Below are 17713 nucleotides of genomic sequence, written 5' to 3'. Positions count from 1 at the left end.
ATTGCTGGTCAACTTTTAACCCTTATAACTCCCTAACAAAAAAAAAAATTGGTTCCAAAATTATGCTGATGTAAAGTAGACATGTGGGAAATGTTACTTATTAAGTATTTTGTGTGACATATCTCTGTGATTTAATTGCATAAAAATTCAAAGTTTGAAAATTGTGAAATTTTCAAAATTTTCGCCAAATTTCCGTTTTTTTCACAAATAAACGCAGGTACTATCAAAGAAATTTTACCACTATCATGAAGTACAATATGTCACGAGAAAACAATGTCAGAATCACCAGGATCCGTTGAAGCGTTTCGGAGTTATATCCTCATAAAGGGACAGTGGTCAGAATTGTAAAAATTGGCCTGGTCATTAACGTGCAAACCACCCTTGGGGGTAAAGGGGTTAAATTATGTATCAATTGAATCGATTAAATTGTGTCACCAAATTTCACAATATAAACTTGCATGCATTGTTAAGTAGATCTGAGACCTGATGAGGTCAGTGTACTTCTCTAAAAATCCAAATCAGTTTGTATTGTAAAATCTTGCAACGCATCCACTTTACTTGTAGGAGGTTCTCGATATTCATTTATTTTTTGGGGAAACCATGGCTAAGATGGGGGTGGAAGACAAAGAGAGTCAAGGTCGTGCCAAGGTTTCTTTTCTTAGTCTCAGTGACAAATCTGCTCTTATATGAAGACATGAGTAATCTCAGACACCGATAGCTATGGATGTGCTCAGGGCCGGCGCCAGCACCCGGGCAAGTGCCGGGGCCCTGAGCAGGCAGGGGGCCCACTCGCCGTTGGGGACACTGGTGCGCTATAGTGCCTGCCCCCACGAGTGGACCCCCCACCTGCTCCGGGCCCCGGCACTTGCGATGCTTACCTCTCCCGGTTCCAGCGCTGCAGCGTTTTCCATCCTCTGACTGTGACGTTCAGGTCAGAGGGCGCGATTATGTCACCAGTGCGTGCCCTCTGCCTGAGAAGTTGCAGCACAGAGAGCAGGAAGACGCTGAGGAGTCAAGAAGCAGAGCAGCGTCAAGCAACGAGAGGTGAGTATTTCATTTTTTTTTAATATTTGGAGTAATATATGGGGACCATCAGAAGGGGCCATATATGGAGCATTATATGGGGCTAATTCTATAGGGAGCATCTTATGGGGCCAATAATATAAGGAGCATCTTATGAAGCCAATTCTATAGGGAGCATTATATGGGGCCAATTTAATATGGAGCATCTTATGGGGCCAATTCAATATGGAGCAGTATATGGGGCAAATAATATATATATCTTATGGGACTAGTTATATATGGAACATTTTATATGGCCAATTATATATGGAGCATTATATGGGGCCCATTATACGTGGAGCATCTTATGGGGCCAATATTTTTGGAGCATTATATGGGACCCATTCTGTAAGGAGTATTATATGGGCCCATTCTGTATGGAGCATCATATGGGGCTCATTCTTTATGGAGCAATATATTGGATTCAGTATACTGTATGGGGCCGATCATATACTGTCTGGAGCATTATCTGAGGCCCATTATATATGGAGCAATAGATGGGGCCAATCATATACTGTATGGAGAATTATATGTGGCTCACTATACTGTATGGAGCATTATATGGGGTCAATTCCGTATGGAGCAATATATGCGGCTCATTCTGTATGGAGCACTCTGTGGTGCCCATTATACTGTATGGAGCATTATATGAGGCTCATTATTCTGTTTGGAGCAATATATGGGGCTCATTATTCTGTATAGAGGACTATGTGGTGCCAATTATACTGTATGGAGCACTATATGGGGCCATTATACTATATGGGGCAATATATGGGGCTCATTATTCTGTTTGGAGCAATATATGGGGCTCATTATTCCGTATAGAGGACTATACTGTCTGGTTTCTGAGCTAATGTAGAATGTACAATGGATATCACTCGTGTAATGTAAGAAGTGAGTGAAATCTTTGGCATTGTACTATACCTTTATTTCTCTGCCGTATCGGTGCTTTATGAATTGTGGTATGTGTTAAAGAGGCCCATTGGGACTCTTTCGCCCAGGGCCCATGAAAACCTGGAGCCGGCCCTGGATGTGCTGCCCGACCAGCTTATGTAAAAGATTATATTAACTCACTCAAACACCAGAAGTCCCTTTTTTGCTGCCCCCTATCCAGGCTCGGACTGGCCCACCGGGGAACCAGAGGATCCTCCGGTGGGCCCTGGCACTGACACCTACTTGCAGGGCCCCCACTGCTCCAGGGCTCCCCCCGCTCCAGGGCCCCCCCCGCAGCCCGCCTTGAATACTCACCCTGTTCCAGCGATGGTCTCGGCGTCTGCACTGCAGCTCGTCCTGAACGAGCGGTCACGTGACACCGCTCATTAAGATCATGAATATGCGCATATTCATGATCTTAATGAACGGTGTCACATGACCGCTCAAGCAGGAAGAAGCTGCTGCGCCGGCGCCGCCGCCTGGAGTCGGGACAGAGCGCGAGGGATGTCGGCACGGCCGTGCAGTGGAACAGGTGAGTATGAGGGACGGGTCACGGGGGGGACAGAGGGGATGAAGGAGGACATAAGCCGGCGCGCCGAGCAGGAGCAGGAGCGGGTGCTGGTGCAGAGAGATAAGCCGCCATGCAGGGGGGAATATAAGCCATGCAGGGGGGAATATGAGCCATGCAGGGGGGAATATGAGCCATGCAGGGAGGAATATGAGCCATGCAGGGGGGAATATGAGCCATGCAGGGGGGAATATAAGCCATGCAGGGGGGAATATAAGCCATGCAGGGGGGAATATAAGCCATGCAGGGGGGAATATAAGCCATGCAGGGGGGAATATAAGCCATGCATACGGGGGGAATATGAGCCATGCAGGGGGGAATATAAGCCATGCAGGGGGGAATATAAGCCATGCATACGGGGGGAATATGAGCCATACAGGGGGGAATATAAGCCATACAGAGGGGAATGAGCCATGCATACAGGGGGGGAATATGAGCCATACAGGGGGGAATATAAGCCATACAGGGGGGAATATAAGCCATACAGGGGGGAATATGAGCCATGCAGGGGGAATATAAGCCATGCATACAGGGGGGGGGGTAATATGAGCTATGTATAGGGGATAGGAGGGAGATGAGCCATGCATACAGGAGGGGGGTCATTATACAGTATTCAGCATCATGTGTGGCCGTTATACAGTATGGAGCATCATGTGTGGCCAATGGACATAATACAGTATGGAGCATCATGTGTGGCCGTTATACAGTATGGAGCATCATTTGTGGCCATTATACAGTATTGAGCATTATGTGGGATCATTATACAGTATGGAGCACTGTCTGGCCATTATACAGTATGGAGCAATGTGTGGCCATTATACACTATGGAGCATCATGTGTGGCCATTATACAGTATGGAGCATCATGTGTGGCCATTATACAGTATGAAGAACTGTGTGTGGCCATTATACAGTATGCAGCATCATGTGTGGCCATTATACAGTATGGAGCATCATGTGTGGTGGCCGTTATACAGTATTGAGCATCATGTGTGGCCATTATACAGTATGGAGCACTGTGTGGCCATATTTTTGTTTTATATACAATAATTATTATCAAACAGTGTGATCAGCAGTGCTAAACGGCTGCGGTTGGGACGTGGATATGGGTGTGACTAGTTGTGAAATGGGTCTGGTCAGAGGCGTGGCCTAAAATTTGCCGCGGCGCACTACGCACGCCGCAAACGTTATACCTCCTTCCCTTCTTCAAAAGTTGGGAGGTATGGTACCACATTTGCCAGATCACGGCAAGTGCCGCAAATCCCATAGGGAATGAATGAGGCCGAACGCAGTGTTGCTGTAAGTAATCCGTTACGCGGCAGATGCAGAAAAACTGTAGGATCTGCTGCAAAAGGCGACTTTCACATCAGCGATTCTTGCCAAAGTCTATGCCGATAGTGTCATACTCACCAAAGGGGGAGGCAGCACTAAAAGTGCCTAGGGCAGCAGAAACTCTAAATACGGCCCTGGGGGGCTACATTATATTCTGTGGGGGGACTGCATTATACTCAAGGTACTACATAATATTATGGGGGCTACATCATACTATATGAGGGGGCTACAGTATACTCTATGGGGGGGCTGCATTATATTCTGTGGTGGAACTGCATTCTCTCGGGACTACATTATATTCTGTGGTGGGTGGCATTATACTATATGGGGGGACTGCATTATACCCTATGGGGTGCTACATTATATTCTATGGTGGGGACTGCGTCATACCTGAGGGGGTTGCATTATATTTTGTGGGGTGCTGCATTATATTCTATGAGAGGGGACTGCATTATATTTTATGAGGGGGCTACATTATATTCTGTGAGGGGGCTACCCCAACCCTTGCTACATTATTAAGACGTGAACTACCTTATATTATACCCTGATATTAGCGCTTTTTACCGCACAATTGGTGGTCTTGTATCTATTTCTATGTAGCTACATAGTGGGCCCCAAGAATGATTTTCTCTGGTGGGCCCAAGGTGCTCCAGTCCGACGCTGCCCCTATCAATTTACCCAGTCATACTGTATGTGCTTTCAGCCAATTTGGTTTGCCCAGTTTAAGAAAAGTAAATGAGTGAAGTATCTCTGTATATTATTAAATTTTTGGTTGACGGTGGTGGAGCACTGGTGAGCCAAAAATCTGCATAAATATGGTAGGCATAGCAAGGCCCACAGAAAAGTCCTTTGAACGATTTGAAAATAGTTTGCTGTCTGCGGTTGCAAGGAATATGGCAGGAGACTCTTCCGAGACAGAACATACAGGCAATATAGGCAAGCAAGCACCAAAAGTAGCTACATTCCTACTGATGGACTTAGCGTTAGAAGCAAGGAGCAGTGCCTGGGTTCGGGTGGTCCTCATTCGACAATCCCGGTGAGCTGAGCGAAGTAAAGAGCTGTTATGGAACGCCCGCCAGGGCTGTGGAGATACCCTGTACCGGGCCGGTTCTTAAAGGGATTTGTCTCGGCAGCAGTGACCCAGTCCGTGGCCCTTGGTGTCCAATGAAAAATTATCATTAAAGGGGAAATAAAGTTTATAAGAGATGATTCATTATGCCACTGTGGTACTCAGCTAGGTATGACCGACACTGCTTAAAGAAACCGCTGGGGCTGATGGTTATGCAGCAGAGTTTATACAGCTCTCAACAGGTAGAGCTTAGTCCCTTGACATTTATATTGTTAAAGATCGTGATGATGGGTATAGTGCAGGATAAATGGTGCAGTAAATAACTCAGAGGACCTCATGGTGCAGTTTCCACACTTTTACTCATGGTTTGAAGTGCAGGCCTGAGCACTAGTTACAGATGACAATGGAGGTCCGGGGAGCCTGGAAGCAACTTAGGACATTCTCTTAACCAGTTGGGTTTTGAGGTCTCCTTTCTGTGCTGTCCTCTGAGGTCCTTGCTGCCTAGAGCTATGCTCAGTCCTCTGTTCCTTATTTTTCTGAAGTACTTGCCCGTATGGCAGGCAGCTTGACCTAGTTGCAGGTGTCGCTCCTTTATGGGGGCTCCGGGCTCTGGTTTGTCTACAATCCCGTGCCCTCCGATTTAACTGCTGAGACTATTGTACCCGTCAGCCATGGACTCTGGTGTCCAGTTATATCAGGAAAGGACATCGTTTCCACAGAACCCACATTATTGTACCTAGGCAAATAAATGTCAAATAAATGTCACTTTTCCCTTGAGAAAGTGGGGCGTTATCCCCGCGAAACGTGCATCGGGATTGCTTCACCTGATCTGATTTAGGGTATCGTTGCTTTACATCTTGGTAAGGACCTGCGAGAAATAGGCTTGACATTTATTTGACATTTATTTGCCTAGATACAATAATGTGGGTTCTGTGGAAAACGTTGTCCTTCCCTTATATAACTGCACTATAGCACTTTTTTTGTTTTTTCCTTTTGGGACTATGTGGGGCATGTGCAATTTTACTATATGCACTGTCTTCAGTGCTTTCATCCCTCCTGTGGGTTAAATTCTGTCTGGTATGAGTCACGCTTAGTCTTAAAATAATGCGTACTTTGCGCGACAAGTATATATTTATGATTCTATGATATAAGTGGCTCCTGACCTATAGTTGTGCATTGTCACAACATTATTAAACCCACTTGATTTTTGTACTGTGTGATACGTGCAATATTATAAAGACATTGACCTCAAAACCTCCGTCTATTCCTGAATGTGTCTTCTATACTGTGTTTATATTGCTTGATATGGATAAATAAATTTATGAATTTCCATGCACTCCGGGTCATCCTATCTACTGTGCTTACGTTTGGAGTTGGGGTTAGTATTGTTGAGGGTGGACCACCACTGAGTGTTATCCCCCTCACGCATATAAAATGAAAATGGGTTTTGTGTTTGTAATATTATTAACTTATTTACATTTTAGTCTCTATACCAGGCTGGGACCTGACCTTTTGTACTACGGGTGGAATTATGCAGTACTGGTACCTCTAATGACCTAACTTGGTCTAGTGTGTTGTGGACCCACTAGTGTCTGTGCTACTTGTAGGCCTGCATTGTACTGGTAAACTGGGCGACCGTCTGCGACTTCTTAGACTCACCATGGGTCTGACATATTCACTGCTAGCTGGGGTAGATTTTCACATCCCACTGCAGATGTAGCATCTGTTGCTGGAGCAGATGGGTCTAGAGTCTCTGCTGCTTCAGGTTCAGTAGGCTGGGGAAAGATCAGGACAGGTACTACGATGGCTTGATTCACCTGCGTCCAAGACTGGGGAAAGTCTCCAAGAATGGTATGGATCTTCTTTTCCATCTCTTCTATGGGTTGAGGGGCATCTTGGCATTCCTCTTTGCTTCTCAATTGATCAGGGCATACTTTCAGATGATCCCTTGACACTGCCACCGAGGTTTGTCCTCCATCCTTACTAATAAGGCACACCTTGGTGTTATTAAAGTCTGAAGGTGAAGTGGTGTATGGCTCAGCTTTCCAATGGTCATCTAGTTTGTCCATACTCCTCTTTCTTATGAGAACCTGTTCTCCAGGTGACACGGGAACTGCATGGGCATGCTGATTATACTTTCTCTCCTGCTTCTGTCTTGCCTGGGACAAAGTTTGTTCCACGCACTCTTGCACTTTGCGATATTGCTGCTTCCGCTGTGTTTCCCAGTCTGCATCTGGTGATGTCACCTCAGGTGTTAGAACTCCCATGTCCAAGTCAGTGGGTAACTTGCCAGGTCTTGCCCTCATCAGATAGGCTGGAGTGCAGTTGGTGGAGTTTACTGGGATATGGTTGTATAGGTCTACCAAATCTGGCAACTTCCTTGGCCAGTGGTTTTGCTCTTTCAGGGGCAAGATCTTCAACATGTCAATTACCACCTGGTTTATTTTCTCGCACATGCCATTTGTCTGTGGATGGTAAGGCGTTGTCCTGATTTTCTTGCAGCCATACAGGTTACAGAACTCCTGGAACACTTCTGCCTCAAAGGCTGGGCGTTGGTCGGTGAGGACTTGTTCAGGGTAACCATGTGGTCAAGAAAAGTATTCTTCAAATGCTTTGGCTGCTATTTTTGCTTTGACAGGCATGACTACCAAGAAGCTTGAGTAATGGTCAACGATAGCCAGTTCTACTTGGAGTAAAGATTACATGATCAAAACCTACCAGATTAAACGGCTGTTTGGTGACTATTGGCTGTAATAGAGGTCGCTGGCTGTTGCGGTCTTTCCTACACAGGTTGCATGGACCACACTCTCGGCACCACTTCTAAATGGATCTCCTCATGCCAACCCAGTAGCGACTTTCACGAAGTATGACCTCCAACTTTTTCCACCCGAAGTGTCCTGCTCCATCGTGGCCTCTAAGACCATTTGCGCATCCCGCTTCGGGACTACCACCTGCCAGACCAGGTCATGAGAGCATGAGTTGATGTCCCCTCATAGATGAACAGCTTGCCCTTTTCTTTACACAACTGTTGAATTTCCTATGGAGCATCTGGACCAGGGTGTGAGTCAGATTGTGTCAGCAACTTCTTTACTAGGTGGACTGCCAGGTCACTATCCTGCGTCTCTGCCCATCCATGATGGGGCAATGGGTTAAACATGGCCTCTTGCATGACATAGCGCTTGATCATCACGCAATGGGAGCACTGGGCCACCTCAGGGCGGTGAAAGGCTGGTAACTCGATATCTTCTAGCTCTTCTGGGTCTTCTCCCTCATCTGGTGAATTGGGCATCCTGGACAGCACATCAGCATTAGCGTTCTTATGCCACGCTCAGCACTTGATGGTAAACTCATGGTTGGACAGCTGGGCCATCCATTGCTGCTCCAGTGCACCCAGCTTTGCTGTTTCAAGCTGGGTTAGCGGATAATTGTCTGTGTAGATAGTAAACTTCGCTGATGCCAGGTAGTGCTTGAAGTGCTCCATTACCACCCTGACTATGTCGACGAACTCCAGTTTAAAGGAACTTTAGCTGTCGGGGTTCCTTACAGTGGGAAGAAGCATCCTGCAGGCATAGGCAATCACTCTCTCCCTATCTTTCTGCTTTTGTAACAGCACTGCTCCTAATCCCACATTGCTGGCATCTGTGTAAAGTACAAATGGTTGGTCATAGTCAGGGTAGGCCAGGACTTCATCTCCTGTGAGAGCCAGCTTCATCCGAGTGAAGGGTGACTTTGTCAAGGTCTGGTGCCAAGGCTTACGCACTTACCATATGGCCTAGGTACTGCACCTTGGGTTTCAAAAGGTGGCATTTGGACGGCTTTACAGGCCTAAATTGGACAGGGCTTCGAACACCTCAGCCAGGTGCTTCAAGTCATCTTCATAGGTTTTGGAGAAGACGATAATGTCATCCAGGTACAGCAGAACGGTTTCAAAGTTATTATGTCCTAGGCAGCATTCCATTAACCGTTAAAACATCCCCGATGCACTGCAGAGCCCGAATGGCATGTAGTTAAGCTCGCAGAGGCCCATTGGTTTCATAAAAGCGGTCTTCTCTTTGTCTGCTTCTGCCACGGGAACCTGTCAATACCCACTGGTGAGATCTAAGGTAGAGAAATAGTTAGTGGATCTCAGTGCAGCTAGTGATTCATCAATTCTAGGTAATGGGTAGGCATCATTGTGTGTAATGCTGTTAATTTGCCTGTAGTCAACACACATTCTCATGGTACCATCTTTCTTTTTTAACGAGGACTAAAGGAGCTGCCCAGGGGCTACCACTATCTCAGATTACCCCAGCCTCCTTCATCTCCCGTAGCATATCCTTGGCACATTTCTTTAATGGGCAGATGATCTCTAATGGAGATATGGTGTTGGACCCCTTTTGCCTGCCCAAAGTCTAGAGGATGTTTGCTGAAGACCCGCTCGTACTTTTAAGCCACCCAGTAAGATTCATGCTTTTGGTGCAAATGAGTGGACTCAGTGCCTACGTAACATAGTAACATAGTTAGTAAGGCAGAAAAAAGACATTTGTCCATCCAGTTCAGCCTATATTCCATCATAATAAATCCCCAGATCTACGTCCTTCTACAGAACCTAATTGTATGATACAATATTGTTCTGCTCCAGGAAGACATCCAGGCCTCTCTTGAACCCGTCGACTGAGTTCGCCATCACCACCTCCTCAGGCAAGCAATTCCAGATTCTCACTGCCCTAACAGTAAAGAATCCTCTTCTATGTTGGTGGAAAAACCTTCTCTCCTCCAGACGCAAAGAATGCCCCCTTGTGCCCGTCACCTTCCTTGGTATAAACAGATCCTCAGCGAGATATTTGTATTGTCCCCTTATATACTTATACATGGTTATTAGATCGCCCCTCAGTCGTCTTTTTTCTAGACTAAATAATCCTAATTTCGCTAATCTATCTGGGTATTGTAGTTCTCCCATCCCCTTTATTAATTTTGTTGCCCTCCTTTGTACTCTCTCTAGTTCCATTATATCCTTCCTGAGCACCGGTGCCCAAAACTGGACACAGTACTCCATGTGCGGTCTAACTAGGGATTTGTACAGAGGCAGTATAATGCTCTCATCATGTGTATCCAGACCTCTTTTAATGCACCCCATGATCCTGTTTGCCTTGGCAGCTGCTGCCTGGCACTGGCTGCTCCAGGTAAGTTTATCATTAACTAGGATCCCCAAGTCCTTCTCCCTGTCAGATTTACCCAGTGGTTTCCCATTCAGTGTGTAATGGTGACATTGATTCCTTCTTCCCATGTGTATAACCTTACATTTATCATTGTTAAACCTCATCTGCCACCTTTCAGCCCAAGTTTCCAACTTATCCAGATCCATCTGTAGCAGAATACTATCTTCTCTTGTATTAACTGCTTTACATAGTTTTGTATCATCTGCAAATATCGATATTTTACTGTGTAAACCTTCTACCAGATCATTAATGAATATGTTGAAGAGAACAGGTCCCAATACTGACCCCTGCGGTACCCCACTGGTCACAGCGACCCAGTTAGAGACTATACCATTTATAACCACCCTCTGCTTTCTATCACTAAGCCAGTTACTAACCCATTTACACACAATTTCCCCCAGACCAAGCATTCTCATTTTGTGTACCAACCTCTTGTGAGGCACGGTATCAAACGCTTTGGAAAAATCGAGATATACCACGTCCAATGACTCACCGTGGTCCAGCCTATAGCTTACCTCTTCATAAAAACTGATTAGATTGGTTTGACAGGAGCGATTTCTCATAAACCCATGCTGATATGGAGTTAAACAGTTATTCTCATTGAGATAATCCAGAATAACATCCCTCAGAAACCCTTCAAATATTTTACCAACAATAGAGGTTAGACTTACTGGCCTATAATTTCCAGGTTCACTTTTAGAGCCCTTTTTGAATATTGGCACCACATTTGCTATGCGCCAATCCTGCGGAACAGACCCTGTCGCTATAGAGTCCCTAAAAATAAGAAATAATGGTTTATCTATTACATTACTTAGTTCTCTTAGTACTCGTGGGTGTATGCCATCCGGACCCGGAGATTTATCTATTTTAATCTTATTTAGCCGGTTTCGCACCTCTTCTTGGGTTAGATTGGTGACCCTTAATATAGGGTTTTCATTGTTTCTTGGGATTTCACCTAGCATTTCATTTTCCACCGTGAATACCGTGGAGAAGAAGGTGTTTAATATGTTAGCTTTTTCCTCGTCATCTACAACCATTCTTTCCTCACTATTTTTTAAGGGGCCTACATTTTCAGTTTTTATTCTTTTACTATTGATATAGTTGAAGAACAGTTTGGGATTAGTTTTACTCTCCTTAGCAATGTGCTTCTCTGTTTCCTTTTTGGCAGCTTTAATTAGTTTTTTAGATAAAGTATTTTTCTCCCTATAGTTTTTTAGAGCTTCAATGGTGCCATCCTGCTTTAGTAGTGCAAATGCTTTCTTTTTACTGTTAATTGCCTGTCTTACTTCTTTGTTTAGCCACATTGGGCTTTTCCTATTTCTAGTCCTTTTACTCCCACAAGGTATAAACCGCTTACACTGCCTATTTAGGATGTTCTTAAACATTTCCCATTTATTATCTGTATTCTTATTTCTGAGGATATTGTCCCAGTCTACCAGATTAAGGGCATCTCTAAGCTGGTCAAACTTTGCCTTCCTAAAGTTCAGTGTTTTTGTGACTCCCTGACAAGTCCCCCTAGTGAAAGACAGGTGAAACTGTACAATATTGTGGTCGCTATTTCCTAGATGCCCGACCACCTGCAGATTTGTTATTCTGTCAGGTCTATTAGATAGTATTAGGTCTAAAAGTGCTGCTCCTCTGGTTGGATTCTGCACCAATTGTGAAAGATAATTTTTCTTGGTTATTAGCAGAAACCTGTTGCCTTTATGGGTTTCACAGGTTTCTGTTTCCCAGTTAATATCCGGGTAGTTAAAGTCCCCCATAACCAGGACCTCATTATGGGTTGCAGCTTCATCTATCTGCTTTAGAAGTAGACTTTCCATGCTTTCTGTTATATTTGGGGGTTTGTAACAGACCCCAATGAGAATTTTGTTACCATTTTTCCCTCCATGAATTTCGACCCATATGGACTCGACATCCTCATTTCCTTCGCTAATATCCTCCCTTAAAGTGGACTTTAGACAAGACTTTACATAGAGACAAACCCCTCCTCCTCTCCGATTTTTACGATCCTTTCTAAACAGACTGTAACCCTGTAAGTTAACTGCCCAGTCATAGCTTTCATCTAACCATGTCTCGGTTATTCCCACTATGTCAAAGTTACCTGTAGATATTTCTGCTTCTAGTTCTTCCATCTTGTTTGTCAGGCTTCTGGCGTTTGCGAGCATGCAGTTTAGAGGATTTTGTTTTGTTCCAATCTCCTCGCTGTGGATTGTTTTAGAAATGTTCTTACCTCCCTTCTGAGTATGTTTTCCTGCATCTTCTTTGTTCAAGTCTAATGTTTTTCTTCCCGTCCCCTCTTCTTCTATTTTAACGCCCTCCTGATGAGTGCAGCTATGTGTAGCTGTTGACAGCAATACTCCAGCTGCCTCTCAGAGCAATTGTCCTCCACCTGATCGGATGGAAGCAAGGGTTCTACTGCCTCTATTGCATTGTTATTTACAGTGAACAGCTTGTAGACATGGACTACCCGACTGGCTGTCAGGATAGTGGGTCTGCTATCAGAATACATGGGTCTACAAGGGCCTGGTAATCTTGACCCCTGACACCAAATTAACATTTCACTCCTTGGGGGTGCTGCATTTGGGATTGGATCACTCACTCTGACACTGTCGACTTCTCCACCAGACGTTTCTACCTGTTGTCTCTGCATCAGGGCTCTTTTTGCAGGACACGCCGCACACCGGAACAGGCAGGCTCGGCTACCTGCTGCAACAAAACAATAACCTCGCCAAGACAATTTTTTATCACATTGGTACCTAGGGTCATCATTAGGCTACATTCTTGCCAATCAATATCTACAATTATCAGACCTTGAGCTTTCAACTCCACTCACCCCACCTTAATGGTCACCTCCTTATTCCCCACTTGTGGCAAAGGCTGACCATTGCCGGTGACTATTTTCAGATCATTATCTGGGTTGCAGGCAATATCAGAGTCAGCCCAGTACCGTTTGTAAAAAATATATTGTAGAGAACCTGGAAAGCTAGCACTCAATCAATATTGTTCACGGTGCCAGTGAACGGGACACTAAATCCCACAAGTCATGGAGTCAGTAGTGTAGCTACTGGGGGGGCAGAGAGGGCCGTCGCCCCGGGCCCTGTTACATGAAGGGGCCCACTGGGAGCCAGGGCGAGCCCACTTCTGTGAGGAGGCAGATCACAGCATAGGAGCAGAGCAGTATGTCTGCTCCCATCTGACGGAGACTCTGCAAGCTGCTAGCACAGTGGCCGGCTGCAGAGTCTCCCTCCTGCAGTGAATGGTATTGCCTGTCTTTTCCTGGGCTGCAGCTCTGAATCTTGACTCTGTGCAGTGTGCATGCTGGGTCCTAGTGCCATTTCACTGACACAGATACTTCCTGGTCTTGCCTGCAAACTTTATCAGTAAGTGGGGATGGAACTTATTAGGGTTACTAAATTCAGGTATGTCTCTGTCAGGTGAATGTGAGACCATTGGGGTATTGTGGGGGCTGAAAGTAGGTGAGGGAGGACAGGGTTCGGGGGGGGGGAAATGTGAGACCATGGAGGTATTGTGGAAGAGGGGAGACAGGGCACTGGGGGGTGAATGTGAGGCAATGGGGGTATTGTGGGGGAGGGGAGACAGGGTACTGGGGGGGTGAATGTGAGGCAATGGGGATATTGTGGGGGCTGAAAGTAGGTGAGGGATGACAGGGTACTGGGGGTGAATGTTAGACCATGGGGGTATTGTGGGAGAGGGGAGACAGGGCACTGGGGGGTGAATGTGAGGCAATGGGGGTATTGTGGGGGAGGGGAGACAGGGTACTGGGGGGTGAATGTGAGGCAATAGGGGTATTGTAGGGGCTGAAAGTAGGTGAGGGAGGACAGGGTACTGGGGGGTGAATGTTAGACCATGGGGGTATTGTAGGAGAGGGGAGACAGGGTACTGGGGGGTGAATGTGAGACCTTGGGGGTATTGTGGGAGAGGGGAGACAGGGTACTGGGGGGTGAATGTGAGACGATGGGGGTACTGTGGGAGAGGGGAGACAGGGTACTGGGGGGTGAATGTGAGGCAAAGGGGGTATTGTGGGGGAGGGGAGACAGGGTACTGGGGGGGTGAATGTGAGGCAATGGGGGTATTGTAGGGGCTGAAAGTAGGTGAGGGAGGACAGGGTACTGGGGGGTGAATGTGAGACCATTGGAATATTGTAGGGGCTGAAAGTAGGTGAGGGAGGAGACAGGGTACTGGGGGGTGAATGTGAGACCATGGGGGTATTGTGGGGGAGGGGAGACAGGGCACTGGAGGGTGAATGTGAGACCATGGGGGTGTTGTGGGTGAGGTGAGGGTAGGGCACTGAGGGGGTAGATGTGAGGTGATGGGGGTATTGTTGGGGCTGAAATGGGGGAGGGGGACAGGGCACTGGGGGCTGAATATCATGTTTTATGTTTTTTTATTATATGTACTCCATCACATGTAATATTTGCTGTCTGGGGGGGTTTAGGGGGCTTTTGATACGTATCACTTGGGTCTTTTATGAGTATTAGTATAAGAAGCCCCATACAGTAACCAAGAGCTGCATCACATTTACAGCACCACTCCAGAATTTTTTTTTTATTTCACTGCTGGAGCGGAGCTGAAAATCCAAGTCCCCTGCCCCCTGTCTAATACTCACCTACAGGGGTTTTCATTGGTTTTCACCTCGGCGCCGTCTCCTGCAGTGTTTCATGGAGCGGTGCAGAGGCTAATCATGTAAGCCTATGGGAGCCTCTTTCTGGTATGTTCCTCGCTCTCATAGTCTTACATTGAGCGCTTGTGCTATAGCTTCTCACTTCTGGCCAGTCAGAAGCTGCGCTCACAAGTTTGAGCCGCCGCACTGCAGCAGTGCCACAAAATAGTGCACTTAAAGCGCCATTCCAGCGGTAGAAAAAAAAAACCCTGCTAGAGAGGTGCTTTAATAATTTAATAATAAGCAATTTTTTACTATAAAGTTGATAAAGGCTTGGAATAAATGTCTGCAGTCACTTTATATGACTGCAGACTGCCAAATCATGACTGTGAGCTGCGGGCCCATGATATTGTGTATAAGGGAGCTGCGGGCCAATCAAACTGTGTATAAGGGAGCTGCGGCCAATCATACTTGGAATAAGGGAGCTGCGGGCTAATCATACTGTGTATAATGGAGCTGCGGGCCAATCATATTGTGTATACGGGAGCTGCTGGCCAATCATACTGTGTATAAGGGACCTGCGGGCTAATCATACTGTGTATAATGGAGCTGCGGGCCAATCATATTGTGTATACGGGAGCTGCTGGCCAATCATACTGTGTATAAGGGAGCTGTGGGCCCACCATACTTTGTATAGTGAACTGTGAAGGCATTAAATTGTGCATATGAGAGCTGTTGGCCCATTACACTGTATATAGTTGGCTCTGGGGGTCATTATACTTTCTATAGTGGAGCTCTGTCAGCATTATACTGTGTAAAGGGGAGCATTGGGCTTATACTTTCTATAGGGGAGCAGTGGGAACATCATACTGTGTAAAGGGGAGCAGTGGGAACATCATACAGTGTATCGGGGAGTTGTAGAATCATAATACTGTGTATAGGGGAGCTGTGGGGGCCTTATACTGTGTATAGGGAAGCTTTGAGCTCACCATACTGTGTATAATGGAGCAGTACATGGGGAACTTAGGGGACATTATTAAATGTTAAGTGGGCACTTAAGCATTATTGTTATAGGGGCACTCAGAGTATTGTGACCATCAAAGTTGCATATGGGGTATTATTAATTTCTAGGTCAAAAATGTGGAGGGCACTAGCAAAGGGCATTAATATTTTCTAGGAGGCAATTTTACTCTCTAGAGAGCACAAAGGAGTCATTATTACTATGTAAGGGGCGCACAGTGGTGGCATTATTATGTGGGGCGGTAAGAGGAGCCGTTATTGTACCACACAGTAGGTGCAGTAATAGGGAGACATACGGCGGCAGCGGCTCAGTATTAGGGTATCAGCAGGATGAGGAGTTTGTGCAGATTGGGGAAAGATGGGGACAGTGCAGGAAATGTGAGGAGTCAGATGTGTTGTTGTCATGTCAGTGTGGGCCAGATGGAAAAGATGGGAAAGTGAATGACTCCATCAGAGAAAACGTCAGCTGTAAGTCTCCATCTATGACTGTCGTGTAATCTCTTATATGGTCTGCAGAACTGGTACCTACCACTATATGGTCACAATAAGGCAGTAAAATCAATGTTTGTTTTTGTATATAGATTTATTTTCAATAACAGTGCGGTCATATTCTGAGGTTCCACTATATTCACAATTAGAGTGTGCAACCGTAGTTGTAATCATGGTTAGCTGGTTAGGGGCCCACTCAGGTGTTTCGCCCCCCCTAAGTTGAAACCCTAGCTACGCCTCTGCATGGAGTCAAAGTAATCACTGCACTCGTATAGTTTCAAGTTGCATATATCAAAAGTTTATTTGACTTGAGTCAGTAGACAAATGCTTGGCGAGTTTAACGTTTCGGCCAGCCCGTGGCCTTGCTCACAAAATCGCTGTAAGGGCTCATCTCCACTTGTGAGGAAAACGGACGAGTGCAATCCGATAAAAAATCGGATTGCACTCGGACCAATGTTAATCAATAGGTGACACTCCATTTGCGATTTTTTTCCCAGCCGAAATCGGACTGAGAAAAATCTGTGTCGGCTGAGAATAAAATCGCAGCATGCTGCGTATTGCTGAGATTCTCGGACGAGACTCGCCAATGCAAGTCAATGGGTGCGAGAAAAAAAACGCACAGCACTCGCACCATGCGAGTGCTGTCCGATTTTTACGCACCCGTGTCCTTAGAAAAGCCGGCAATTCAGCGCAGAGTACAGTAAAATCACACTGACATGTTAGATTAGAGTAGATATATACACATAGAATAGGTATATATACATATATATATGTCAGGGAGACACCTATATATATATATATTTATATTTAATGCAGCGTGAGAGAGCTTTAAAGCTGGTAATTCAATTACCGGCTTTTGCTTTCTCCTTCCTAAACCCGACATGATATGAGACCTGGTTTACATACAGTAAACCATCTCATATCACCATTTTTTTTGCATATTCCACACTACTAATGTCAGTAGTGTGTATATGCAAAATTTGGCCGTTCTAGCTATTATATTTAAGGGTTAAATGGCGGAAAAAATTGGCGTGGGCTCCCGCGCAATTTTCTCCGCCAGAGTAGTAAAGCCAGTGACTGAGGGCAGATATTTATAGCCTGGAGAGGGTCCACGGTTATTGGCCCCCACCTGGCTAAAAATACCTGCCCCCAGCCACCCCAGAAAAGGCACATCTGGAAGATGCGCCTATTCTGGCACTTGGCCACTCTCTTCCCATTCCCGTGTAGCGGTGGGATATGGGGTAATGAAGGGTTAATGCCACCTTGCTATTGTAAGGTGACATTAAGCCTAATTAATAATGGAGAGGCGTCAATTATGACACCTATCCATTATTAATCCAATTGAATGAAAGGGTTAATAAAAAAACACAAACACATTATTAAAAATTATTTTAATGAAATAAAAACAAAGGTTGTTGT

This window comes from Ranitomeya imitator, chromosome 1, assembly GCF_032444005.1.
Source record: "Ranitomeya imitator isolate aRanImi1 chromosome 1, aRanImi1.pri, whole genome shotgun sequence".
NCBI classification, from domain to species: domain Eukaryota; kingdom Metazoa; phylum Chordata; class Amphibia; order Anura; family Dendrobatidae; genus Ranitomeya; species Ranitomeya imitator.
Note: the sequence above shows the minus strand (reverse complement) of the source record.